Source organism: Neodiprion lecontei, chromosome 4 (genome assembly GCF_021901455.1).
Source record: "Neodiprion lecontei isolate iyNeoLeco1 chromosome 4, iyNeoLeco1.1, whole genome shotgun sequence".
Classification (NCBI taxonomy): domain Eukaryota; kingdom Metazoa; phylum Arthropoda; class Insecta; order Hymenoptera; family Diprionidae; genus Neodiprion; species Neodiprion lecontei.
Window position 1 is genome coordinate 20,390,789 of NC_060263.1, and position 26,652 is coordinate 20,417,440.

The 26,652-nt window shown below is 40.8% G+C and overlaps 1 protein-coding gene across 5 annotated transcripts in view; it reads right to left on the minus strand.

Annotated features, from left to right (window-relative positions):
* Positions 1 to 2,852: 2,852 nt before the first annotated feature.
* LOC107221541 (forkhead box protein O) overlaps positions 2,853 to 26,652 on the minus strand; it is a 138,817-nt gene continuing 115,017 nt past the window's right edge. For all 5 annotated transcript variants that reach the window (XM_046736626.1, XM_046736624.1, XM_046736623.1 and 2 more), the window contains exon 9: positions 2,853 to 5,610. The gene's annotated coding sequence lies outside the window, so the exon portion shown is untranslated. The remainder of the gene's footprint in view (positions 5,611 to 26,652) is intronic.

Consider the following 26,652-nt stretch of genomic DNA (forward strand, 5'->3'; position numbering starts at 1 on the left):
ATGAAATGTAATTCGCGTCAATGCAGCGAGCGTACGTCAGAATACGTATATGTAATATAATTTAATTACATTCGGATCGTTTATAATTATATGTTTGGAAACGTACGCCTGTTCTATTTAATTTTATCTTTCCCTCTTCCCCCGGTAACTACGTTGCGTGTAAAAACTCAACGATTACTTTTTCTCATTATAACATGATGTATCAATAACATACTTATCCAAATTACGCGCGTACGCATTCTTGTTCACGTGTAACTGTATTACTATGACTACCGACAAGTTATTCCTGCTTCGAATTTCTAGCTACGAGGTATTTGGTAGTTTTTTTGTTTATAATAATTTTCAATACTTTTAAAAATATTCTTACACAGTATTGCGATTTTTTTGTCTCTCTAATTTGTATATTTTTTTTTTCTCAACTTCTTCGACTAGTTTACTAGAATCAATTTCAATGCGTGCAGTCTAAGGCCACACGTATTGTTATACGCGTGCTAATTCAGGCGTGTGAAAAACATATCTATATTTATATTTGTACAACTGAAATTGCATATGATTTGTCCAACTACGATGGAAAAAGATCGTGCAGAAACGGGAAATGAAGGAGCGTTTTGTCACGCGACAATAACAATAATAATAACAATTAACGTCTCGGTTTGGAATAATATCAATACCTACTCTTGTTCGTATTATTTGATAAAATTGATGCATACCATATTTCACATCGTGCATTTTTACGTATTATACAGATACCAAATTTATGTTAACTCGGTAAAACTTACCGAACGTTTGTTTATTCAATCAATTATTTCTAATTCTTTGATTCCTTGAATATCCGTGCTAAAAACTCACCGTCGCTATTAACGCACCGTTACAATAGTAACTGTTATTGTTCGCTAAATAGTGCTATATTGGCGTCAGATTAAATTTTTCATAATTTTAAAAATTTTTTTTTTTTTTGATTGCCAACTTTCGCGGAGCAAAACAATCCTAGATCTCAAATTCAACGCTTATCCTACATATTGAACAGGCTGTAACAAAGAACCGGAGCTACCACAAAAGTTAGATAATATATGTATAGTGCACATGCATACATACATGAACACACACGCACACACACATACACACACACACACACACATATATATATATATATATTAGGGTGGTCCTGATTTAGAATGTTGACGAATTTATTCCGGATCACCCCACCAAATCAACTATAAATAATAGAAAAACAATTCACAATTTTTTTCAAATTTTTATGTCAACTGTAACCCATGCCTGTAAGAGGAAGGATTTCCCAATTTAAAATACACGTGTTTCGGACACGTTCTTAGTATATATTTTTTTCTGTAAGAGTAATAATGTTCGAAAAAATCCATGAATGTGAGGTTCTAGTGAGCATTAGTGCTACTATCTGAGAAAAAATTCACATCATCATACCAGGTAATATAGACAGTTGCATTTCTTATAAATAAAAAGAAAACGTCAAATTTCTACGGCGTGCAATTCGTCGAAATTGGTCGTTATGGTGAAACGAATTTTTCCTCAGATAGTAGTACTAATACTCACTAAATCTTCGCAATTACAGATTGATTCGAACATCGTCACTCTTACAATAAAATATATGCTGAGAATGTATCTGAAACAAGTGTATTTTAAATGGCGATATCCATCCATTTACAGACACGGGTTAGAATTGATATAAAAATCTGAAAGAATTAGGAAATTGTTTTTGAATTATTTATAGTCGATTTGGGGGGTTGGTCTGAAAAAAAATCATCAACACCCTAAGTAAGGATCACCCTAATATACATGGTATATAATATGTATGTATGTGTTACAGATAACCTTGTGTGTATGTAGTACTTGTACATCAGTTTGTAAAAGGTGTGAGAAAAAAGTATAGAGAAACAAATAGAGATAAAAGTGAAAATTTAAAGTGAGTACATGAATGTTGATGGAGGAAAACAATTAGCATTATTTTGTTACTCGTTCAATCATCACTACCGTGAATCGTGTTACAGTGTTTCGTTTTCTTACTTTTCTTCGTTTTTAAATTGTTTTTATTAACTGTCAAAAATAACACCTGCACCACACGTTACAATCGTGATCACCACAATTATTTATCATACATAATAATTTTAATTAAGGTATATTATATTATTATGTATATGCATATATGTATATAATGAAAATTATATCGATTTTTTTTTTTTTTTTGTTTTTTGTAAATTAATCTAATCATAATATTCAATTACGTCTAACATTTCATTATATATTTATGATAATAATAATAGTAGTAGTAGTAGATGTAGTACTAGTAATAGTTGTAATAATAATAATAATAATAATAATAATAATAATAATAATAATAATAATAATAATAATAATAATAATAATGCGCCTATCACTTTTATCTATATGTATAATGGTATGCCATATTTTATATATGCATATATATGTATATATATGAATATATATATTATATATTCTCCCGTATTGTTCTTTATCATACAGAGCCTTAACTATTCATTTATCTATTAGGCTACTTATTACAGGCTACTTATAATACGTGTGTATATATGTGTTTAGACATGTGTGTAATTCAACTGACTGATGTAAATACATATATATACACACGACAGCTTAGTATATATGAGGTTAGTTTCGGACAACAGAGATCGTTGTATGCATGTACGTACGTAACATCAGGGTGAGATTGGGCATCAAAATCGATACGCCCATTCTAAGAGGTTGCTTGCATTGTTGATTGGGTGAAATAATTTTTGTCTACCTATTGGAATTCTCTTCATTCTATTGTTTTCAATTCTTCACCTCCCTTTTCTTCTTCATCGTCGCCGTTCCACCGTTTCTCAAACACTCTATATGGGTATATGTGTATGCATAACATTGAATATCGCATTAAATGCTGCATTGACGCGAATGCCGCAAAAAATTTTCTATATAATATTTTTACGCTACAGGTATAATCATCATTAAAATTGTCATCATCATCGTCACTCTTCTTCGCATATACTCTGCAATTTTAGCAACGTTAAACGCATTGATTTCAACGCCAATTATTTCCGGTCTTCCCCCCTCTCGGTTTTTTCTATATCTGTCATCTATCGTCTGCAGGTTCCTAGACTTATATTTTCAACGTGAAAATGTTATTCGTTTATCTTTATTTGGTCTCCGTACGTAATTTTTTTGGTTTCCTGCGTTTTTTTTCCTTCTTTCTCATGCGCGAGATTCATCAATGCTATGGAAATAAATTGAAGAATAAAAATGAAACTACTACGCAAAACTTGATAACGCGCGGTTTTTAATACCGAGACTTTTTCGATTATTATTATATCATTATAGTTGAAGTATTTTTATCAACTTCCCTAAGTGGTAACAGAACTCTGGGGATTCGATTTTTTCATTTTTCACTAAAAAATAACAAGAACTTTTCATGATATAATGTCATACTTCTGAGGGATCGATTGCAATGATTTTTCGAAAGGTTGATCCTGCCGATCTCCACCGATACCTGTCGCGTCGTCAGTATTTATGAACCGTGGGGGGGGGGGATTTGATTAAAACAATGATGAACAAAAAAAAAAATAATGTAAAATGCGTAACTAGAGTTAAACCACAGTTTCCCGTAAAAATATATGCAGGGAAGCATGATGAATAACGATAATATAATTGCAAGTATAACGTGTATTAACGTATATGTTTCTATGCATGCGCATATGTATTTACGTATGTATTATATAAAAATGAGCGTCTAAAAGTTAAAATTATTGACTTGATTTGTGTACCCGTACGAATAAATGAACGATCATTAATGAACAAAAAAAAAACAGAAAACTAAAAATAACGATAATATACATTAGTAATATATTATATATTTATATATATACTATATCGAAATCACTTCCTTTTTTCACTACAGTTTACACGATCGCTGAACCTCTCGTAAATTATGGGGCGATTCGATATTCGCACCGTCTCTTATCTTCAAAACATAATATGCAATATAGATACAATCGCATACATACGTATATATATATATTACATATACATATATATGAGCATGTGCATAATATTTAACATATGGCAGAGTATTTCCTTATAAAATAATTTTCTCCACGATAAATCTTTTTTTCGTCGATGGAAAAAGACGGTTAAACTTACAGCTTCGCATCCGTCCCTAGACCCCCTTCCAAATCGGAATAAGAAGAAAAAAAAAAGTAATAAAAACACTAACGAACGTGTAAACCTATACGTACGCATCAGGTACACATAGGCAGTAGTTACGTATATTATGCTAATTGATATAAGTACATATATATATGTATGTATGTGTATATACATATATACACACACACACATATATATATACACATATGTTTAATTTTAAATTTTTCTAACTCTAAATTGTATGTACGTATTGGTAATAATTATATATATTAGGGCGTATGTATAGAATAGTAAACGTATCGTATAAAGTTTTGAAAACCGTTCGTGGTCATCGGTGACAATAAAAATGGGGGGAAGGGAGGCAACAGAAAAAAAAAAAAATAAAAAAAAAAAACAATAATATCTCGTTGTACGCTTGTTAATGATATTTTTAGAAATTTATCAGGCCAATGATGTAAAATAAAAATAAAAATACACACGAGCCACGAATGGAACGATAGGTTTTACATGTATACGTAACACTCACACATTGTACGACGCGTGCATGTGTAATTTATTGTATGCAAAGTGTTTGGGTAATCTCAATAATGCAAACGAATATCTTCATTTGCAAACAATATTCAAACACTTAACGCGGTGATTACGAGAATATCCATGGCTACGGTTTCTTTTCCCGATCATGTTTTTAATCTCTTTTTGAGGTATGAAGTATCAACGGATATTGAACATTGAAGAGAAAAAATTATTTTGGGAATTTGAAATTCCGTCGAGCAGTGGATCCCACGTAGCGTTGAAGAAAATTCACATCGCGTCGCGTTTTTCATTTTATTCCAAGTTTTTCAAATTTAATCCCCCCCCCGTCCCCCCCGTCCCCCCTCCTTCTTTCTACTTACTCAATAACTTAATTCCTTATTTACTTACGTCTACTTTCATTAACATTATTATTTCATTTGTTTAGTTGTTGTTGTTGTTTTTTATCGTTATATTATTTAATTCCACTACCATTTGAGCACCTATAAAAACAGAATCCTAGATTACATTTAACATATAGTTAAATATTTTTCGTCATTGTTGTTGTTGTTGGTTTCTTTTCTCCTCTTTCTCTTCTCTCTTTCATCTTTGCACCAATTGCACTAATTAATCGTACATATAAGATACATATATACACATATATATGTACTCATTTATTTATAGTTGAATGTGTGTAGGCTGGCATCTATTTTTGTCTGTGTTTTAAGCTGATTTATATTTTCTTTTGAAGTACGTATACAGGCGGTTATATCGTTGTCGGGGAAAGAAAAGTTGCAAAAACTGAACAAAAACGGACGATGGGAAAAGAAATTAAAATAACCTACTGTACTTTATCACAAACCAATCCTTCCACGGTCTTATACTGCAGCCCTCCGCGTACATCTGAAACTAAAAAAATAACACCGATTCTTCATTATTGTTATTATTATTATTACCAATTGACGGCTCTATTATAGCAATTATCAGGTAAAATATATTGATGAGTATCAATAAATAAATATCACTTTTTCTCTCAGAATTTTAATAGATTATAAAGGATAGGTATAAATATTTGAAACCGGTCATCGAGTAAGCAGGAATAAATATCACTGATTGCGTGAGGCGGTACAAGATGGCGTCACGCCGAACGATCAGCTGATCGTATGGAGGAAATTGCGCGTGTATAGAGGGACGGAATGATTCTCGGGATGCTATTGGTACCTTATTTTATCGATAGGAGAAAAGGCGGAGTCTAAATGCGGTTTGAAAAGCGATTTTCATAACTAAATACGGGGAGTTCTCTGATTAGCCGCGTGTTTTCCGCCGGCAGATGGCGTCCTCCGATACTTTGGATATCTCCGGCGTTATTATTCGGAGTGAATCGGTCGACGGCCATCAAGGAAGCGATGCAATTAAGACGAAACCTATCGGCCAGCACGAAACGTCGTATTATAGACTGGATCGAGGGAACTATTCCACGGACTGATACGAACTCGAGGTTAAGAGGGAAACTTTTATTTCAACTTAATCTAAATCTTGGATCTCTGCTTAGACGTACGGAAAAATTTTTCTAAAAGTAATCCGCGGCCCACCGACGGACAAACTCTTACCAAACCCCAACCCTATAACCACGTCGACGATCGTAGTTCGACCGACGTTTAGGACCGCTCGTATCAATAAACGACACTTTGATTCGATATGGGGTTTGATTCGGCAAGCTATTTATCGGGGATTGAACAAAAAAACAATACGAAAAAAAGTTGCCCTCGTCTCCGCGGCGCGGGAATACAATCCGCGACTTGTTCATTTGGAATATTAAAAAGTTCCACCGTAGGGGAATTCGCTTGCGTTTGCAGGTTTCTACTTTTTATACGGTTTTTTTTTTTTTTTTTACTTTTTTTTTCTTTTTTTATTTTTTACCTCCTCTTTTCGAATTCAGCGCGTTTTGTGTCAGGACAACAGTGCCCTTAATCGCACGATACGAGGGGCGGCAGTGTTTCGAGGTTCGAAACATTGTTTAGCGGAACTTTTAATTCGATTTGCAAATTTATCAGCGATGCAAATGGTTTATCGCACCTCCGGATGAATCTCCTGATTTACGTTCAAACTAAAAATTTCTAGCTTTCGTCATCCCCTCCCATTGCATTTTCGCTTTCCCTGTGAAAACGAAGGAACTAAGGGATTGATTCCCGTTACTTGAAAACGTCACGAGACGTACAATGTACAGTCCAAGGAATAGAAGAGAACGAACGGCGACCGTTTCGCCTCGAATTCGAATGGCTCGATTACGACGCTGCGATTCTTCGTCTATACATGCGTATATACCGAGACGCATTCGAAGTCGAAATGGGGATAGGCAAGAGGCATTCACTGCTGACGGACCGGCATTATGTGACGTCATGCCTCGACGCTGATGTCAATGGCTGATAAACGATGCTGTTAACAGTGAACAGCGACGCTGCTGATTTTCGCTGTTTGCAGGATTATTAGAAATGGTTGTCGGAGGAGAGGAGACGCTGTACAGTTCCTACGAATCTTACCCGCGCTTTCCAGGATGATGGGAAATTTCACCCCCCGGTTTCTTTTCGGGGTAGATTGCATGATACGAAGTTCGGTAAAAATGCGAAATTTAGTTGCTTAATTTTTAATTTATAGTTCAAACAATCGACATCGAGCGACATTGTCAAAACCGTTCTCACGTAATATCGTCACTCGGGCGTTCAAGCGCGCAGCGAACAAGAAAAAATAAATAAAAAATCACACGAGTAGCACGTCTGCCTGTGAATTCGGGATGAAAGATCGCCACGTCACGGAAGAACGAACGAGTTCGTTCACGCGTCTGCAAATCTATACACATACACATATGAGCGAAGAGGCGTTAGCAGCGGGGGGGTACCCGAAGAAAAACGCAGGAAAAGTGGAAGCACCCGACTAATGGATTCAGATTTCGCAATTGGTTTTTCCACTTCTCCCAATTCAGGGCGCCAATTAGCACACGATGCTACAGCTGCAGGCTTTATCTAGGATTTTTATATTCGGCTGCAGGTTTCGATTACGTAGCCGGAAATTTTTTTTTTTTTCAATTCTAACTTCCTTTTGCGTTTTTGTTGATATTTCGACTGAAAAACGATGCATCAATCGAGTCTCAAAATTATGGCACGAGTTAGCAGAAAATTTCGAGTTTGGTTCTTATACGGTCCCCAATTATTTTCATTCTTCACCATAACCGAAAAATACGGTTCCAAGTAGCAAAAAAATGAGACATAAGTTTTGTAACCGTGACCGTTTATTCTTTTCGATTATGGTCACTCATACTATATTTTCTTTCAATTATCGGGATAATTTCACGTTAGCGAAACAATAAAAATGTTTTTGAGGACCTTATTCGATAGAAAAAAGACGTAGTGACCCAAACAGATTTAAGATTACGATAACCAGGTAATTTTACCATCGAAAATTATAATCAGATTAAATACAGTTACTTGTAGCATATTTTCATATAATTCGCACAACATTCAAACCGTCATTGTAACAATACCAATTTCATTATAATTCGCAACCGATCTTAGGAAATAAAATTTCTCCTACTCTCTGAGCACCGAGGATTATATTTGAAACGGATGTCACTAATGCTCGAACGCTTTGAACCGTTGAAAATACACGATACACCATGGATTTTTCTATCAGCGAGCTGCACCGCGAAGGGGTCGAGGGTTGCTAGGCAGATGACGGGGGCGGCTGCAGCCCCCGCAGTTTCTTTCCTTTCCTATTCTTATCTCATCTCGCCTTACGGTTCGGATGCAGTGGCGTATCCTAAGACGGAGTGCCCGGAGCCACGCGCAAGTGGAAAAGGTTCGGGATAAAATTTATAATAAGAATTCTGCCGTCACGGAATTTCGCTTTCCGCAATTCTGCAGTACCTAAGCGTACGCACACAAGTGTCGGCCCGTAAACAGAGGGAGAGGAGAAGGAGTTTGGCGGGCATATTTACGAGGTTCGGAACCGCGATTCGCGGTACAAGCGTGTCGCTGCAGAGCTGCAAAGTTCGCGTGTGGTCGAGTCGGGCGCCGCCGAGTAGCTAAATCTTAAAAATAGATTTTCCGCCCCCTCTCTCCACCTCATACTTCCTCCGTTCACCTTCCCCAACGCTTGACGCTCCCCCGGCCTCTCTCTCCGCAGCTTTTCTCAATTTTTCAATCGCGTCTTCTATCCTCCTTTCACGGTTTTACCTCGATCTTCTTTCCGGACTGATGATCGAATCATACAGCAAATCGGACGCGAACGTAAACAAACAAAGAACAATAAAAAATTATAAAAACAAAGTTTATTTGCAATGTCGATTACAAGGTTTTGAATTTTAAGAACAGATACGTCATATTCGCATGGATCGTCGCTGCAGCCACGTATCTGTATAGATCATCCGCAAATATGTAACGATACGATACGATAGATGGAGGGAAAATTCTTCTCTCGCATCGATACATCAGAGTTCAGAATCGCGTTAGCGGAAATTCCCCACCGATTGAATTACGCTACGTTACGTTACGGTTACGTTGTTACGCGTTTGTTACCCGCGACTGGGCAACTCCTCTCTAGATCGGCACCGAAGCCCCCGCCGTCCGGAAATTTATAGCAGGACGTACCGTACCTTTCGGTGCAAGTGTAACGCGGTTAATTTCTGAAAAATTGACACTACCGTAAATTATTGCCGACCCTCTATTTCCCCTCCGTTATAACTCGATTCCTATATTTTTCCCCCGGTGTACACGGATTGGTCTGCAAGTAATTCAAACTGCACAGAAACCCCCGAAAACTCTCCGCCTCTTTTTCCGCGGAATAAAGAAAGGAACCAAAACGAAGTATGAATATTCGCAAATGAATAATGGCCAAAGGTAAAAACTGTTGAAAAAAATAAACAACGGGAATTCGTTTAATGGTCGGTTTCATTATATCGCACGTTATACTTATGCATATACATTAATACGAGTTCAAAATTGTTGATTAGTTTCTCATGGCTGTGATAAAAGAGCGATGAGCTAACGATTCTTGAATTTGTGTGTAGTGCGGTTGACATGAAGTTTCATTTCAAATATTTTTATATCAAGGGAAGCTATTCCAGTTCACTAAAAGTTATGAGGTTGCTTCTTGACTCCCACTTGTCGCTTGGTCAGTTGAAGTAATGCGGAGTCGCACCGAATCAGTTGAAGTAATCCGCGATCTTTGCATTTCACCTGAAAGTCACTAGATCCCCACAAAATGTAATACCCGAAACTGGAATACCAAAGTCTTTTGAACTCAGGCGATGCAGAAGTCATTCGAACTTCACTTGTCACTTGGTCAGTACCAGGTCAACTGAATGCCATGTTACACATACAGTGCATCCAATACAGTCCTCAGAACTGGAATGACAGTATTTTGCAGCCAGGCAAAGTGAGGCGTAGTCAATCTAGTTCACTTGAAGACATAATGTCAATTGAACGCCACTTGTCACTTGGTCAGCTGCAGTTCAACTAAGAGTCTTTGTTTCATGTCGATTAAATGGTCCCTTGGGCTACCTAAAAATTAGGTGAATCATATTCAAGTCACCACGACGAATACACCTGAAGTCACGCGAAGCAGTTCATGACTAACTTGTGCGAGGTCTCTTAAAGTTGCAGGAAGTTGCTGTATCAGTCCTTTCAATTGATAGACTCGCCTGATGTGCGCTTTGCTCGAGAACGGTCAATCGTTGGGAAGGGTGCAAGATGCGCACCCTCTGAACGACATCAGACATCGAAGACGTAGGTAAGGAGGCCGGGGGTGTGAGTGGCGTCGGAGTCCCTTAGGGTCACGGGAATAAGGGAGGCGGAAGAAACGGCGGCGTGGGGGTGGGGAGAGTGAGGGGGTTGAAGGGGTGGCCACGTGGCGCCGCGACGCGCCGAGTTGGCGCCAGCGGCCCGCGGCTTCGGTTGAGCTTCGTCCCACCCCCGTGAGTCGAGGGATGGTCGGTCTAGTCCTGGCGGTGAGCGTTTAGCGCCCCCGCCCTCTCCTTCCGCCCCTCATTCTCACAGGCCAACAGTCGCGGCGTTCGAGTGGAGTGAACGGGTCGGCGGTAATTTAGAGGTCAGAGTGACGAAGGACTCGGCTCGATACCTACGCTTATACTCTCAGGGTGCTGCCGAGAAAGAGATAGACGATGCGACATTCAAGAGCTGTTCCTCGTCCCAAGGGCTAATTTACACAACCGCTCGTTGATAACGGCGGATTTAAGCTGGCTCGAAAACGACAAATGGTATTAAAAGGCTGACGGTGATAATAAATCTCCAAACATACCTACGCGATAGATTCGTTGCATGTGATTGCTTTCATCACAGATAATTGAACACGATTGCCTTATATCGTAAACAGTGAATTCCAGCATAAATATTATGAATTGTTGCTTTTTAGGAATGTAACCGATTTGTTTCGCAACTAAACCCAATCTTATCGAAGTCAAACATTCCTAACATTCTGAATAAAGTCTGCCCAAGGTTTACGGATCGAAAGGCTTGACGTAAGAAGCGGTAAGTGGATTTTCACATTAAAGATACATATAACTATGATTTTTCTTTCCAGCTTGTCAAATCGAACTATCTCATTGCAAAGATGTCTGCAATGAGGAATACATTAAAGTCAAAGTGATCAAATAGAACTTTCTCTTGATCGACGCTGGAAAAAAACGTATTGTAAAATCATCCCGCTTCGGTCTCTTCTCTCCACCAAAGTGGTTATACGTTTGAAGATTGGAATTACGGTTTGACACCCCGTCGGGAGACCGCGTGGCGTTATCTCTCGTGAAATAGTTGGAGGAATGTCGAACGGTTTGGAAGTAAACGTCAGCATGTTTCCAACCGAGCACGTATGTATAAGGCAAGGCGGGTGCACGTACCGTAGTTGAAAAGTTTCGTTACTGCGACAAGATATTTCAAGTGGTCGGTAGCGATAGTCGGTGCGGAATCGTCGACGGGGTTGCGAATGGGTGGTGAGTGGGAAGCGGGGAGGGTTGAAATATTGGACGACTCTTTCTTGCAGTCGCATATTCGCGTAGTTCGAGGACGGGGGGCGTCACCCCTGGCCCTGCATTATAAGAGGGGAGGAGAGAGGTGAAAGAAGAAGGAGAAGAAGAACTTTCCAACTTATGACTCGGCCGCATTAGGTACGCGATTCCCGTCGCTAACTACCCATGGAATCGAGTTACTTCTACGCCCGGCTAATTCCCGAATAGAGACGAAAAAGTAAACGTCGCGACGCCGAGCGGGCTCCTTAATCCGCGACGTCGCGCGGACGTCACTCGGCGTCGCCGATGCCCGGGGAGAGAAATGAGGGGAGGAACGAGCCAAGTAATTACATTTTTCCCCGACCCTGCCCCCCTCTAACAGTTCCTTAAAACTTGCCAACTTTTTCGATTCGCAAAGGACAGACAGTCGCTGCCGTTAGGAGAGTAAAGAGAGCTCGAAGGCTTCTCCCCATCCGGCCACGCTGGAATTATCGTGACACTTGACAAATCTGGTGCCATTGTTGAATAAATTCAATTAAACAATTATCATCCGTGGAGTAGAGCTGGGGATGAGTGATTTCAGAAGTTTGTTACAGTTTTCGCATCCCAATGTCTCAAGTGGTGCTGCTGAACCGAGCAGCAGACTGGCTGGCTGACTGGATGGTCTCGAACGAGTTCGTCTTAATGTATATAAAGTGAACGAGGAGTTTGGTGCAGCAGCCAGTCGTCTTACCCACCTATACCATCTACCAACTTATAATGCGATTTGCTTAATCGGCGCCAACTACTCAGTCGCCTCTTTCTCTTCCAGATCCTTCAGGGCTCTTCTTCTACTCCCAACAAGACCCGGGCTTTGTTACTCCCTTCTCGTTTCTCCTTAAACTAGATTCAAGAAGAACTCGGCTAGACCCTAAACACCTCGCCTCAAACACAGCACAGTATAAATTACAGTTTTTGCTACTGTAAGACAGATCAGTCGGCAGTTTTATCGAAGGATTAATTGTTACCGTCGGTATTCTTCGCAGTCATTTTAAAATCAGCGTGAAATTTGTTAGCTATTCGTTAGTTATGATTCGTGCGAAGTCCTAATCTTGACCATGCGGTTTCATAAAATTTTTGAACCATCAATCGAAGCACGTTTCGAACGTTAATAGAACCATCCGACGAATGGCGGGGGTTAACCGCGGGGGCAAACTTGAGGCATGTAATCCAGATCTTACGGTGGTTCAAACCACGGGAACGGAGAGGTTAAAGGTGAGCTGATCGGATGATCCTTGCCCCTGTGGTTTCCGATTTCTGACTCTCGGAGAATTGATCCGCCGCGGTGTAAGGACGGAAAGGTCTCGTCACCCAGCAGCACCCTCTTGTAGTTGGCAGTTTTGAATACAGGAAGGAAACGGGGGAAAAACGAGCCGCCAAGAGGCAGAAGAATGAGAGAGAAGCGGGCTTGGGAATATCGGTAAACCGGGCGAGTGGCGGAAGAGAAGCGGAGAGGGAAAGGAAGGCGGTGAGTTAAGACGGAAAGGATTCACGGACAAAGGTTCGCGAGCAAGCGCCAACCTATCTGTCTATCGGTCCCCATAAATATCATTGACCCTTAAACCGAACGTTAGAACGGCAGTTAAGCCGGCTTTGCAGCCCTTAAAGGCCTCCGAGGCCCTTACACTTGTCGGTCCAGTGATAAACTGATTCCAAAGGAGTCCGGCCGAGGCGTTAGCGCCTGTCGCGCGCTGATCGTCAATTACCGATTTTTTTTTTCTACTCTTTTTTCTTTCCATTTGTTCACCCACCAGATGGGAAATTATTTTGAATTTTCCGTTCCATTCACCGGCTGTCAACTGACAGCCGCGATTGGCCGATTTTCCCGTACGTCAAGGCCAGCGAAGAACTCGTGTCGTTTTTTTATTTCCACTTGCACAGTTCGTTTGATCTTAGAAGAAACCGAGTATCGAATATCTGAATAAAAAAACCTCTCCCGATTTCGAGAAAAAAAAAATGTCAAGTAGATTTTGCAGTACACTAGACGGATCTTTTTCCATGCACTGATCTGTGCAGTCCCTCATTTGCGATAAACAAATGTTTTTTCCTGGTTTTTGGTAGAAAAAGAAAGCAAGAGAAATAAATTACAACCTTACGGTCATGATAAGATCAGTGTCACCTGTTTCGTTGTTGTTATATTTCCTAGAAAATATCGGTTACAACAGATAAAATTCTACAGTCTTAACAAAGTTTATCTCCGCAGACAGGATTAATTCGTGTCAAATATAACAATGCTGGAAATTCTGTACGTAGAGACGGATCAAAATCGACGCCCAATCTTTCTCTTTCCTTTTCAACGGGGAAAAGTTTAACGAACGATTTTTTCGTCCGGGGTTAAGGAGACGTGTATTTAGGAGTGGCGAATCGTTATCCGTGAAGATAACGAACAACGCGCTGAAAGGCTGAGGATAGGTATAGAGGTTAGAGACGAGAAGGCGGACGGTGCAGAACAGGGTTCGAAGAATAGATTTAGGGAAGTGGGCCATCCAATGCACACGTCAGCGAGTTGTATATATAAAATATTTTTATTGTGATAAACACCGACCATAAAAATCCGCGTTTTCGCGTCGTGCGGCATGGCGCGTTTGCCGGTCGAGCATTCGTAGGCCGATATCCAGGCGGATTCTTGTACGAGCCAAGGCCGAAGGATCTGACTGTAGTTTGGTACAGCGGACGATTTAACATTGAATTGTCCCCAGCCATCGCGGGCCACATAACCCTATGTCATGCCAACTAATAGCGGCATCAACCGTTCTTTAGTGGTTCAGTTTTAGTGGCGACAAAGCCATAAAGGATACTGAACAGGAGAACCTAGAGGGAGAGGATATAGAAACCGAAATTCGAACTAGGGGCCAGGATCTAAAAGAAGACGGGGAAAAAATTTCGGAATTCAATGAGAAGTATGAAAAAAGGTGATCACTGCGGATTTTCAAATACGGTATTCAATTGAAATCCTTCCGAGTACAGGTTTTGAACCTTCTAAACGTTTCCTCCGACGCGTTACTAAAATTTGTCGTAAGCGAATTAAAACTATGTAAACTTTGAAATTAGAAACACGTCCTGTGACGCGTTTGGCTTATCGTTAGCTCAGCTATTGTAATATCCCAAGAAGCGTCACTCTGTTTCATTCAACTCCTTTCTATCCCCCTTTCGCCTTGAACATACCGTTGTTGGGCGGAAATTTTCTGGATGTGCGAAATTCCCGCGTTTATATAATATAGAAGAAAAAGTTGAGGTTGAGGTTGAAGAGAGATGAAATTTGCCGTGAAATGAAATAAAAATGGAAATAATGTTGCGTGTGAGCCTGCAGGGGGGCGGGGAGGGGGGTGTGAAACGGAAATGGCTCCAGCGAGGAGTCCTATCCACCTACGCTCGGGGGCCAGACTGTTAAATTAGATGCGAATGTATCCGAGGAGTTTATGAAGCATTACTTTTATTCGTAGCGAGCTCAGAGGAGGAAACTTCTTCTTCCTTCTGTCATATTTAACATCCCGTTAAGACGCTCCATTACGAAGTTACGCGTTCCCTCTCTCCCTCTTGTCCACATACTTTATTCCATTCTATTTTCGGTTCCCGATTTTCAAACCACTCTCCGCCAAGTTTGGTTTGAATAACGGTTCTATTTCCTGGCGGAAGGACACGCGTGTCAGGAGTAAAAAGGGGACAGCAGAAGCATTAACAGGCAATAAACGATGGGAATATAAACAGAGCTTGACGATCGTCTGACGGGTTTAATTAGCCAATTACCCAGAACCGCGCGAGAATCTTCTCTTAGCTACCTTTTGAATATCGTGGAGTAAATTCCGAGCATCGACGTGCGGCCGAAAAGTTTCTTCTCTGCCACCGAGGACGGAGAAGGAGGAAAAATCTCTGCGACTATCCGACCCCATTTGAGGGTTGTTTCCTGGTTGGTAGGGTGATGAAGACGTCAGGCTCAGCACTCGCCCCCTAAGCTCTCTCTCCCGGATTCACCCTCGCGTTTCGCCCCCGCGAAAGCTATACAGTTTACACAGTACGACGACTGCCTCGGCGGTCCGATATATCGTGTGGAATTCGTAAAGATTATTGGACGGACAGTCCAGAAACACCCCCGCATTACGCCCTGTATCAGACACGATAAGAACTGTCTTGGATGAACGATCTTCGTTGGGAATTCAGACTAGTAAACTTTGCCGCTAACCTTGTTCTTTCAAAACATCAACTTTTCCCTCATCAACCGGCAACGTGACTTTGCAACCGGGATAACAAATCTACAACTGCAGCACGATAATTGACGGGGTAAAGGAATGGCGAGAGTTACTCAATGTTCATAGAGCTTTCCTCGAGCTTGCGATTCTGAGTCAACCTGATCCGAGCTTAGTCGCTGCTAATTGTAACGGATGTATTTAGGGGAGAGTCTTGGGCTGCGAACAGCTTCCAAGATTTATCATTCCCCGCGGTGATTACAGGGTCGTTTGTCGTGATTTTAAGGCGGCCCCGCACTCATCCAGCAACGTAATCTGTTTAAACGCTTCGGGTGGCTCAGCGACGGGTCCTCATAACTCCGAAAGGACACTTCCCCTAATCGCTGCCCACGCCTTCTCTCTCTTCTCTCCCTCTCTCTTTCCGTCTCTCGTTCTCGTTTTTTGTTGTTATTTTCATACTATAACTGTTACATACATACTAGAACTGTTTCTCCAGTTTAGGTCAAGGTTGACGATTGCTTGAGGTGATTAGTAGTTACCCTGCCACGATCATGACCGTCTCCAATCGTCTCAACCGAACGAATTAGATTCGTTCCGCTTCTCTGAAGAACTCTTGAAAGGTTCGGGTCAAATTGCGAGAGGAGTGTTCAGTTGACGATGAGTTTTTCTGCCCTCCAGATAGTGTTCACGGTGCATCGCGCCAGCCTCGATGATCAGCCCCGGTCGAGCGGTGATTAAGCGCGTCTTCCAATCCATAACAAGTGAGGCTACGCCGAGCCAGGCAGCCCCACTTTGCGTTTGATCTCGGGATGGAAACGAAGAAGGGGCGAAATTCCACAAGCAGGGATGGATCCACCTATCCATCCATCTATCCATCTATTTGGCTCTGCGCAATCCCCTCGCGGAGCACACCCCGATGATCGGTTCTCGTCCTTACCTTTCAAGGCACTCTCTCGCCCGGTTTGAGATCCATGAACTCTTTGCGGTTGCCCGGTACTCGAACAAGAACGAGCAAATTCGACACCGCAGAGAGGGGGGGGGGGGGGGGGGGGGGGGGGGGCGAAAGTGCACAGCGCGAAAGGGACGAAAAACGGCGGGAAAATGTGTCAGAAGAGGGATGGATGGATGGATGGATGGATGGATGGATGGATCGTTGTTGCCATGACACTCCCTGCGTACGTACCGCTCTGCCCTCCCTCTCTCTCCCAATCTCTCTCTCTCTCTCTCTCTTTCTCGCTTCTTAGTAACCCACATATTACATTCTCATCCATCTAATGGCTCCCCAAATGCAGGTGAACTGATAGCCAGGTGAACTGGGACAAGCGATTCGCCGAGTCTTTGACCACAGTGATTGTTTCTCGAAACGTCTCGGACTGATCTGAAAACCGCGGAAGGATCGGTGAGCTTGAACGCACGGTTGCGATTGAAGGGTGAGCTTTAAAGGCTGCGCCAACTAGGTAAACAAACACCGGAGGTTGTTCACCCCTTCGGAATCTGGTTTACCGGAGCAATGTGTTCGATTGTTATTCTCTCCTTCCCATCCACCCTTGCGAGTCACGTAGCTCGGGTTCACGGCACAATGTCAATGTCGCAATATCAACCTTGGTCGATCAAATGCTCGCACATTGACTGCCATTCGCAGTTCTTCGAAACTCTTTCGTGCTGTCGTGTCAGATCGGAAAGGAACATCAACCATTGAATATAACGGGATTTTTTTTGGTTTCCAAAATTTGCTGACGATAGATCAGCTTTCTCATAACCTCTTGTCTTTAGACAGACGGGCAATATATCCTTCCACTGGTTAAAATCCAGCGTCGCAGTTTAGTTCGTTATAATTGTTACGAACGCGTGAAATTTTTCCCAGTATTGGCATGGCATCCAGTTTGGTCTTTGTATCACGGTGGCAATATCAATGCGAGAGAGGGGGGTTAAATGTAATTATTTCGAGACCAATGAATATGCGATCAAGAAAGCTCTCGTATCGCATCATCTTGGTTGGTTGATTCTGAGGACAGGCAAATCTGGTGTCGTCCGGATTATACAATGCTCCAAGGCGAAAGGCAATGACAAGTTCACATCGCTAACTAGACAGTGATCACTCATCCAGGGTTTTCCAGGCGTTGTCGTTAATCGTAGGTCAAAGTTCTCGGACGATACGGGTGGACCTGCCTGAATTAAAAGAACCACAAACATCCGCGGACTGCGGGAGAGCGTCTTCGGTGAATTTCTCCATTGCTGGAATCTTGGATTTACAAGTAATTGTAGACACACATATAACGAAATACGCTAGGGAAAATCAGACACCATTTACCACCCGGCTGCTTGTTGCGCCGCGTCTCAATCGATCCGGCGGACATCGGATCCCGTCACAGAAACGCCGGATGTGTGGTAAGTAGATGTGCAAGTTTGCCCACAGACCGCTCTGGCTTCCGTCCTTAACACCAAGATCGGTGGCAGCGGTAATGTAACCGTGACAACGTGCTGTATCCAATAGCGGTTCGGAGCAAGGGGCGAGAGGATGGATACAACAAGGCGAGGCGAGGGATGGTAAATAGAATTCCTTGCCGTGTGTGCCGGTTGTTTAGCTTGTAAACACTTACGAGGCTTGCCAGGAGAGCAACAAGTGCTCTTTGGCTGGCTCACTGGCTGGCTGGCTGTCAGGGCGAGGGGTGCAAGCGGGTGATTCGCTCGCTCTCTGCCCTCTTCCGCTTTATACCTACTTTGCTCCTCACTCTGGCAACGGCGGTAGACCTTGCCTCATCAGTTGTTCAACGGCGTTACACGAGTCCTCTTAACCCGGGTCAAGGGTTCTGGATTTCTTTCTGCGGGTTGCTTTACACCTGGTGGCTTTCTCGATATCGGAGAAAACCGTTTTTACCATGGAGTCATCGAAGAACATTATCAGATGAATTTCTTTTATAGTGATCATCGACGATGGTCATACATGTGAAGCCAGAAATTACTTGATTTTAGTGCTATAATAACGTACCTACTTTACACCGATCCTTGGAAAGTAGGTTCGGTTAAATTCTCGATGAAGACAGGTTGGAGAATTGTTCAGGTTTCAATCCTGAGTCATGGAGGCGGATCAGAATCAATTTAGGAGACCAGTATCTTCTAGTGATCATCGATGACGGTCACAAATGAAATCAGAATTGAGTTTATTTCAGAACTGTAATAGCTCAGTCACACGAAACCTTCGACTGACATCCCGAAGAAGACAGGGTTATTCCAGATTCTATCACTGAGCCATGGAGGTGAGTCAGAAATCTTTAAGTGAACCAGAATCAAGTGAACCTCTCTTAGTGATCATCAATGATGGCTAACTTCTATACTGTATTAGCATAGTCACATTCGCCGAAGAATTCAGGAATGAAGGGGTTGAAGGGGTTGTTGGACTTTCAACTACTGAGTCCAGAAGGTAGGCGTCTAAGTGATGCGAACCGTTCACTTTCACACCGAGAATCGTTGCCGGGTGATAATTTAATCAAGAATGGTGAAATAGCTGGTTGATGGTTGAATGGTTTCTGGACTGTCTCGTCAAATCCGAAGACGGGTGGCAGCCTCGCATCTGTATGGATATTCGCCAAGTTTAAATTGCGTTCGGAAGCCTCGGCGTTCTCCTCCTCGATTTGTTCTTTATTTCTGCACAGGGAGTTTTAAGCCCCGCTGTACGAGGGGGAGTTTTGGTCCAGGAAATGTGGGATTCACCATCGATAAGTCGGGGTGCCGACCGAGTCAACTTTCCTCTTGATTGACGTTCGGTTATTGTCCATTTGCATAACTCCAGCAGCCGTCCCGCCCCTCTCTCATCTTCCTTCTCTCCCTCTTCCTTTCTTCCTTTCTTTATTTCCTTACTTTCTTACTCTGCGGCCGACCCCGTGTCAAATCGAATTTGCCTCATTTGCCCCGAAGCACAGTGACTTCCCACCCCGCAGCCGGAGAATCTATTAGAATAATTTTTATGAATCTAATTTTAAATTCCGGCGAACGAAGTTACTTTACTGTCACGCTGTCAGCGGCTCCTTATTAAGTGGCCTTCGCGCTTCTCGCCCTCTCTTGCGTGGCACCTGCAACCACACCTCTACGGCTCTTCTCTCTCTCGCGCTCTTTCTCTCGTTCTCGCTTTTTTCTCTGGCCCATTGGAAAAGAATAATTTAAATAATTTTCTACCTAATTTCGCAACGCTGCTTGTAGAGGAGCGGGTGGACGAAAGGGAGGAGGAGGACGAGGAGGGATTCGCCTTAGTTTTTAAATTGTCTAGAGCCGAGGGTGAAACTTTTCTTTCTTTCCTTTCTGCTACCCACCTTCACTTCTTTGAAACTCCAAAGCATAGAATTAGTCTACCCAGGGGCATAAATCTGTCAATATACTCGTTGCTGGAGTCACGTATTCAGTTTTTAGCTGGAGGACTAATTTCTATTACTGGTGTTACGATACCCTAACAGCGGTCAATTCTTATTCTTGACTTTCTGCGAACGTGCGGTCTGTATTAAGAAACATGCAGGGAAGTGAGAGGAGAATCAAAATTATTTAAAAAATTGTTAAAACTCGTCAGTAAATTCTTGAAATTTTATTTAAAACAGTTTATCAATATCGACGCCATCTGTATTGAACTTTCCTCACCTGTCCTTCATCTGGATGCCATCGCAATATCTTCACAGTTCGAATATGTGATGAAGAATTGAAGCCCCATGTCAATTGAGGTCAATATATCGATTATAAGAAACGACAAATACATTCCCTGCATAAATACATTCCATCGTCGTGTGCGATCGCTCTGCTTTCTTCGCATTTCGACTTCCAAATTTCACTTTACGGTTCAAATCAACCCCTGATGCTTTCATTATAACTTTCCTGGATCATTAGCAGTCTTTACTTTCTCGTTTAATCGTCCACAACAAACGTGAATTGACCATTTCCTTAAATTTCTCAGCTTTAAAATTTCCTAAACTATTTCTCCTCTCCTCTCTGATCCACGCTTTTTCTCTTTTTCTGCAACAACTATACCAGCGCATGTTTCACTACAGAGCCCGGGATTTTATCCAGAAAACCAGTTTGAAATTTATGTCGTACATAATATGTCCGAAGTCTGGATACACCGGAGTTTTCTTAATGGAATTTCGAAGATAATGGGGCGCGCAAGAAGGCGAGACTTGTGCCCCCCGCCCCTTAATAACAGCAACAAATCCATTTCAATGTAATTTCGGTCAAACTTTCGTTTAAACCTCACCTTAAACCATCGCGAAATTGAATGGACAAAATTAAAACGTCTTCTCTCACAATATCGCGGAGAAACCGTTTATATACTTTTATTATACTTCTTTACTTCATTCTCTTCATCATCTCCCTGGCCTCGTCGCTCTTTATCCGACACAGCGACTTTTGCTAACCACTTCTTACATTTCAATTGCTTTATTCCTAAAAAGTAAATCGGTACAAGTAATTTTAGTTCTAATCGTTATCGCGGTGAAGTTCTTGTAACAACTTTCGTTTTATACCACGTTACAAAAAATGGATTATAAAATAATCATCAGTTCTGCGATTGTTACACGAAAAAAAAAAAATACATACGAGACAACAATATTTCTCAACACTACGAATTTTCGCAACAGCGAGAAACGATTTTTTACCATAATTCTATACACGCAACGACCTTGATTTTGGTGTACAATTTCCTAGCTTAGGAGAAAAAAAAAACAAAATCTAATAACTTGGGTGTGAAAATCGAAATGAACAAAGAATTGCGCAATTGGAGGAAATAGCTAATCGCGAATAGCAACTCGCACATTTTCAGCGAGACGAACTGCGTCATTGACGATTTCTCGTGCAGTTCTAAAGCGCGAGACTTTTCATATATACCTAGGCGGCTGTGAGTCGGACTGACTGCAGAGATTGAATCCGCCAAGGTTGTCTGGTTCGAGTACCACTCCCACGTTTTGGCACTTCTCGTACATGCACGCGCACCTATATGCATGTGTATCTAGACGCGATTTATACGGAAACTTTATAATGCGATACCGCAACGAAGAGGTAAGACCGCTATGAAAACATGCATGCAATTATACGGCTATCCGTTTCTTTTCTTTCGTTTTATCTTTATTCATTTTTATTTATTCTTTTTACGTCGCAACTTCCTTCTTTTATCTTTTGCGTAAATTTTTCCACCACGCTCGGTCCATAGTTCGATATTACTCTCACGGCATTTATTTCTCCTCATTGTCAGTGCAGAATCAATGGAATAAGTGTAAACTTTTTTCTTACCGACAATTTATGCAAAATTTTAGTACAGATTTATACCACTGTCAATAATTCACGCACGAATGTTGCACGAGATCTTTTCATTGGTTCATTATTCTGCAAATTACAATCAGTTTCCTAGACAACAATTAGCATTGATTTAATTTGATCTAATTTTTTTTCCAACACCGTGCACTATCGAATCAGGTTTTATACAACTTTTTGCCACATGTTTCACAAATCGTATGACGTAAATACAAAAACCAACGAACAATCTTGAGTTACGCTTTGAATCGTTTTTTTAAAGTTAATTATCCCCAGGTTCCACACTGTCGTAACCTTGCAGAAAATACTTGAAACTTCCAAGAGTCTAATTTCGAAACTTTAAAAGAGTCGCGATATTTCCTGCACAGCTCCCGATAGAATAACTTCGTATTTCCAGTTGGGCCCGATCGACACGTGTCTACTGCTGTAATAATCCGTCACCTTGATACTGTATACGCAAGGACTGTTCCGCAACTAGAATGATGATAATTATGCGAGGGGAAAAGAAAGATTGATATTTATTATGATTCTATGATAATGCGCTCCGCCGATCAGCCGCTCGTGCGATTCTGTGCCACGTGAAAAATAAAACGTACAAAAAGAAGCGGACAAAATAGGAAGTAGGAGAAACAGAGTGATAATACATTTATTCCACGTATTTCTTCATCTGTTCGCTGTCATTTTTCACATTTCCGAGATATGATCGAAATTCGCAAGCGAACTGCTATCGGTATGGTTATTATTTGAGTAATTTTTTTTCTTTCAAATTGTATAAACATAAGTAAGGGGTAAGATGAGGGCAAACAGGTGAGAAAATCTAGGAAAATTTTTCAAAACGGCTTCATTAATGAGATTGATTGGCCAAAAATCGATACTTTACATTATCCGATTAAGTGATATTTCACATCGATGCTTAACTCCAAATCGCTTGACAATTGGTGAAAAATTCAGTAAACTTGTTCTATTTCAGTCTACGTTGTGATTTCACGTAAAATACTGTTTTCATCAACAGATTCGCTGAAACGCAAAATAAAGATAAACGTGCATAAACGTTGAATATTCAATTCTACAAAATTGCACCGTTATGCATTACACGATCAACAATAATGACGATACCGAATCGACTACTGAAAAGAAAAGAAAAATCGATATCGATGATTTTATTAAAAAATACTCGTCCGAATAAAATTACCAGTATTGGATTAAAATCGAACAAATTTACCACACCTGCGAAAATTTTTGTCGATATTCGAATATTATTTATACAAATTCCAGTATTTTCTATTCATGATACATTACCGTCGAAGAGCTCGGCTCGACAGCTTGAGAATGTAATAATTTAAAAGATACGCAATACAGAATAATATCGTAATAAAATGACTAAAGAGTATCGACTTCCAGCCAGGCAGCCTCCTCAAGTCTGTTTCGAATAATTTCTAAATTAGAGAAACAAGTTGGTAGCAGTTGCGAATAATTCCGTTTAACGTTGATCAAGGTGTACGCATATATATGTATACAGCGTATATATACGGTATATTATATAATATACATATAAGACAGGATGCAGATGTCCGCGTCGATGATTATCGGATTTTCCGAAGCAAGAAGCGACGGCGACGTCGACGTCGACGACGTTAACAGCCCGTTAATTACGCGGCCTGACTGACTGACTCCCGCTCGGGTTGCTTATATACTGGTTGCTGCTCAGCAGAGAGGCGCAAACTTTGCGCGCAACTTTCGTGCCGTCGTAGGGGTTGAGTAATTAGCATATTTATTAACCAAGTATATAAGGTGTATCAGCTCGAGTCACGGTTCTCTTCAACTTTTTACGCGCTACGCAAACCCGTCGCGATATACATTGGCCATTTCGCAAATTTGAAATCTTTTTCTTTATAAGTCTGGGAAAAAGGGAAATAAATAAATAAATATAACGCGGAAAATCAAATTAAATTTTATTTCATCCGGAATCGCTTGTCCTCGAGTAACGCGAATTAACCGCCATTTCATTTTTGCATGCTTCGTTACTTTGGAAACGGAATTCAACGACTTTTCTGTGACCCAAAAACGCGGGTAACAATAATTCGCGAAGCCCGATATGGGACTTTGCAGGCCGTGTTCAGCGTGCCAAACCCTGACCGATAATTGAACGTGTGAATTAACCGTCCTCTGACGCTTTTCGGGCTTCCTTGTATATATATATATCTCTTGCCCCTCGAGATCAAATTTTTTATCGACGTATGATATCCTTGTACAATATAAATTTTGAATCATATGGTTCAAACGAATTTCATTTCTGCAATTTACGTGATTTTTTATATTTCATATATCATATAATACAACATAGAAAATGAAGACTCTTTGTCGAAAAAGTTGTACGAAATTTTTTAATCGTGCACAAAATTATACGAGAATTTAACAAAAAGAGACTAGAAGAAAACTGGGATTTAATCATTAATGCAAGAGATTGTGTGTAATTTAACCGCATTGAAGAGTAAATATTTTTTACTTGACAATAAATCGATTCGCTTGTAATTAAATGCGTTCATATTATATAGCGATGAATGATTAATCACTGTAAAAAATGAACACGAGATTATCAAATCAGAAAAATAAAAACCCAAAGGAAAGAATATCATCGACAGCTTAATCAGCGGGGTCGTAAAGTGATAGTGAAAATTATAAATATGGTCAAGGAGGTTCGTTTCGATAAGTTGTTGTCATAGTACGAAATAACGAGTATGACTCCAAGTTTCATATTTATTTCTCATTCAAATACATCGTCATAGAATCTAGAAATGGAGGGGAGGGAGAAGGGGGATTATTCGTATTAAAAATGATCAAAAAATGTTTATAAACACGCGTCTTTCAACTCTGGCAGTACGATACCCTCGATCAGCGGAGGAGTCTAAACCTCCTTAAACGTAATATCGTCCATACATGTATATTATATACACATGCACATACGGCAATATCCTGATACGCAGGAAAACATTTGAAACGACTACGTCCAGTTTTGATTCATGAGCAAGATTTTCTTCAACCGAGTTCCGTCCGTTTCTCTCTCTCCCTCTCTCGCTTTCTTTCCTCATTCCCTCACCATTACGAGACTTTGAAAAGATTCCGACTATCTTTCATTTCCGCTTCGCTTATCCTCCTCCTCCTCCTCCTCCCCCCCCCCCCCCCTCTTCGCCCTTCAACCCCTCCTTCCTCGACTGCGACCCCTTCTTCCCCGGATCCTCTATCCATCGTCGTTTTGCGAATAGTTTGCACCGGACATCACTCAACGCCGATGGAGCGAATCCTCTCTCTTGATCCTAATTCTTCCCTGATTCTTCACCTCCTTTCACCTTCCGTCCTCATTTTCTTTAATCGCAAATTTCGACAATTTTTTTCCTCCTTTCCTTTCGTTCGTCGCTCTCTTTTTTACAGTGGTGAATTCTTCACTTGACGAGAATAATTATTTCTGGAATCCGTCGGTATCCTTCTTTCGAGTATGTACAAACGTTCGAACTTTTAGAAATTCTCTTTGCTCGCGTAGACGATAAGCCTCTCGTTTTTATTTAAAAATTTCAAATTCTAAAAAGAATTCAACCTGCGCTTGCAATCCATTTTGTTATTTACTATTTGGTTTATTACGAATGCAACTTTTCTCTCAGTTTCGCAGAATGTTTCGTTTGCATCAATTTCATACTTTGACAGACGATGTCGATTAGCCAAGATCAGAAGCCTGGTAATACGTAGAAGAGAGGAGAAAGATAGTTTTGCACCGCATGGCGTTGATGTGGTTAATTTGAAACACGTTACGGGTATAACGCAAGTATCTGATATTCTAGAAATATCTCGCAAACACAGGCGTAGAAATGATGATAATATTTCGCACGGTACAAACAGAAGCGGATCACTGCAAACTTGCAATTAACAGCTTGCGTTATACATAACGCAAACTCGCGGCTACAACTCGATATTCCCGTACAAACACGAAAGCGGAGTATTAAAAGCTACGCGAGAATTTTCAACGCGTGAAATGATGTCGCCTTCCACAAAGTTATGCAAATACTGTCAATTTTTTTCAATCATCGCTGTACCAAACCCTTGAAATAGATTTATTACCAAAAATATTTGATACACATCTCGTGCGGTTAGAAAATTACATAAAAATTATCGTTAAAAAATATTTGAAACGATGTTATACCCTGCAGAGATGAAGAAAAAAGAAAAATCTCTCGTTACTTTCGTACCGAAAAAATAATAAATAAGGGAATAAATCGAGTATTTTGATATGATAGATTATAGTATTTGTGACATCGGATATATCCGAAAAAATAAATTGTCGCATATATGATGTCTTTGATAAAAAAAAAAAAAAAAAAATCTACGAAACGACGGCGGGAAATCCATTTAAACGTGCACTCTGTTTCGCTATTCGCA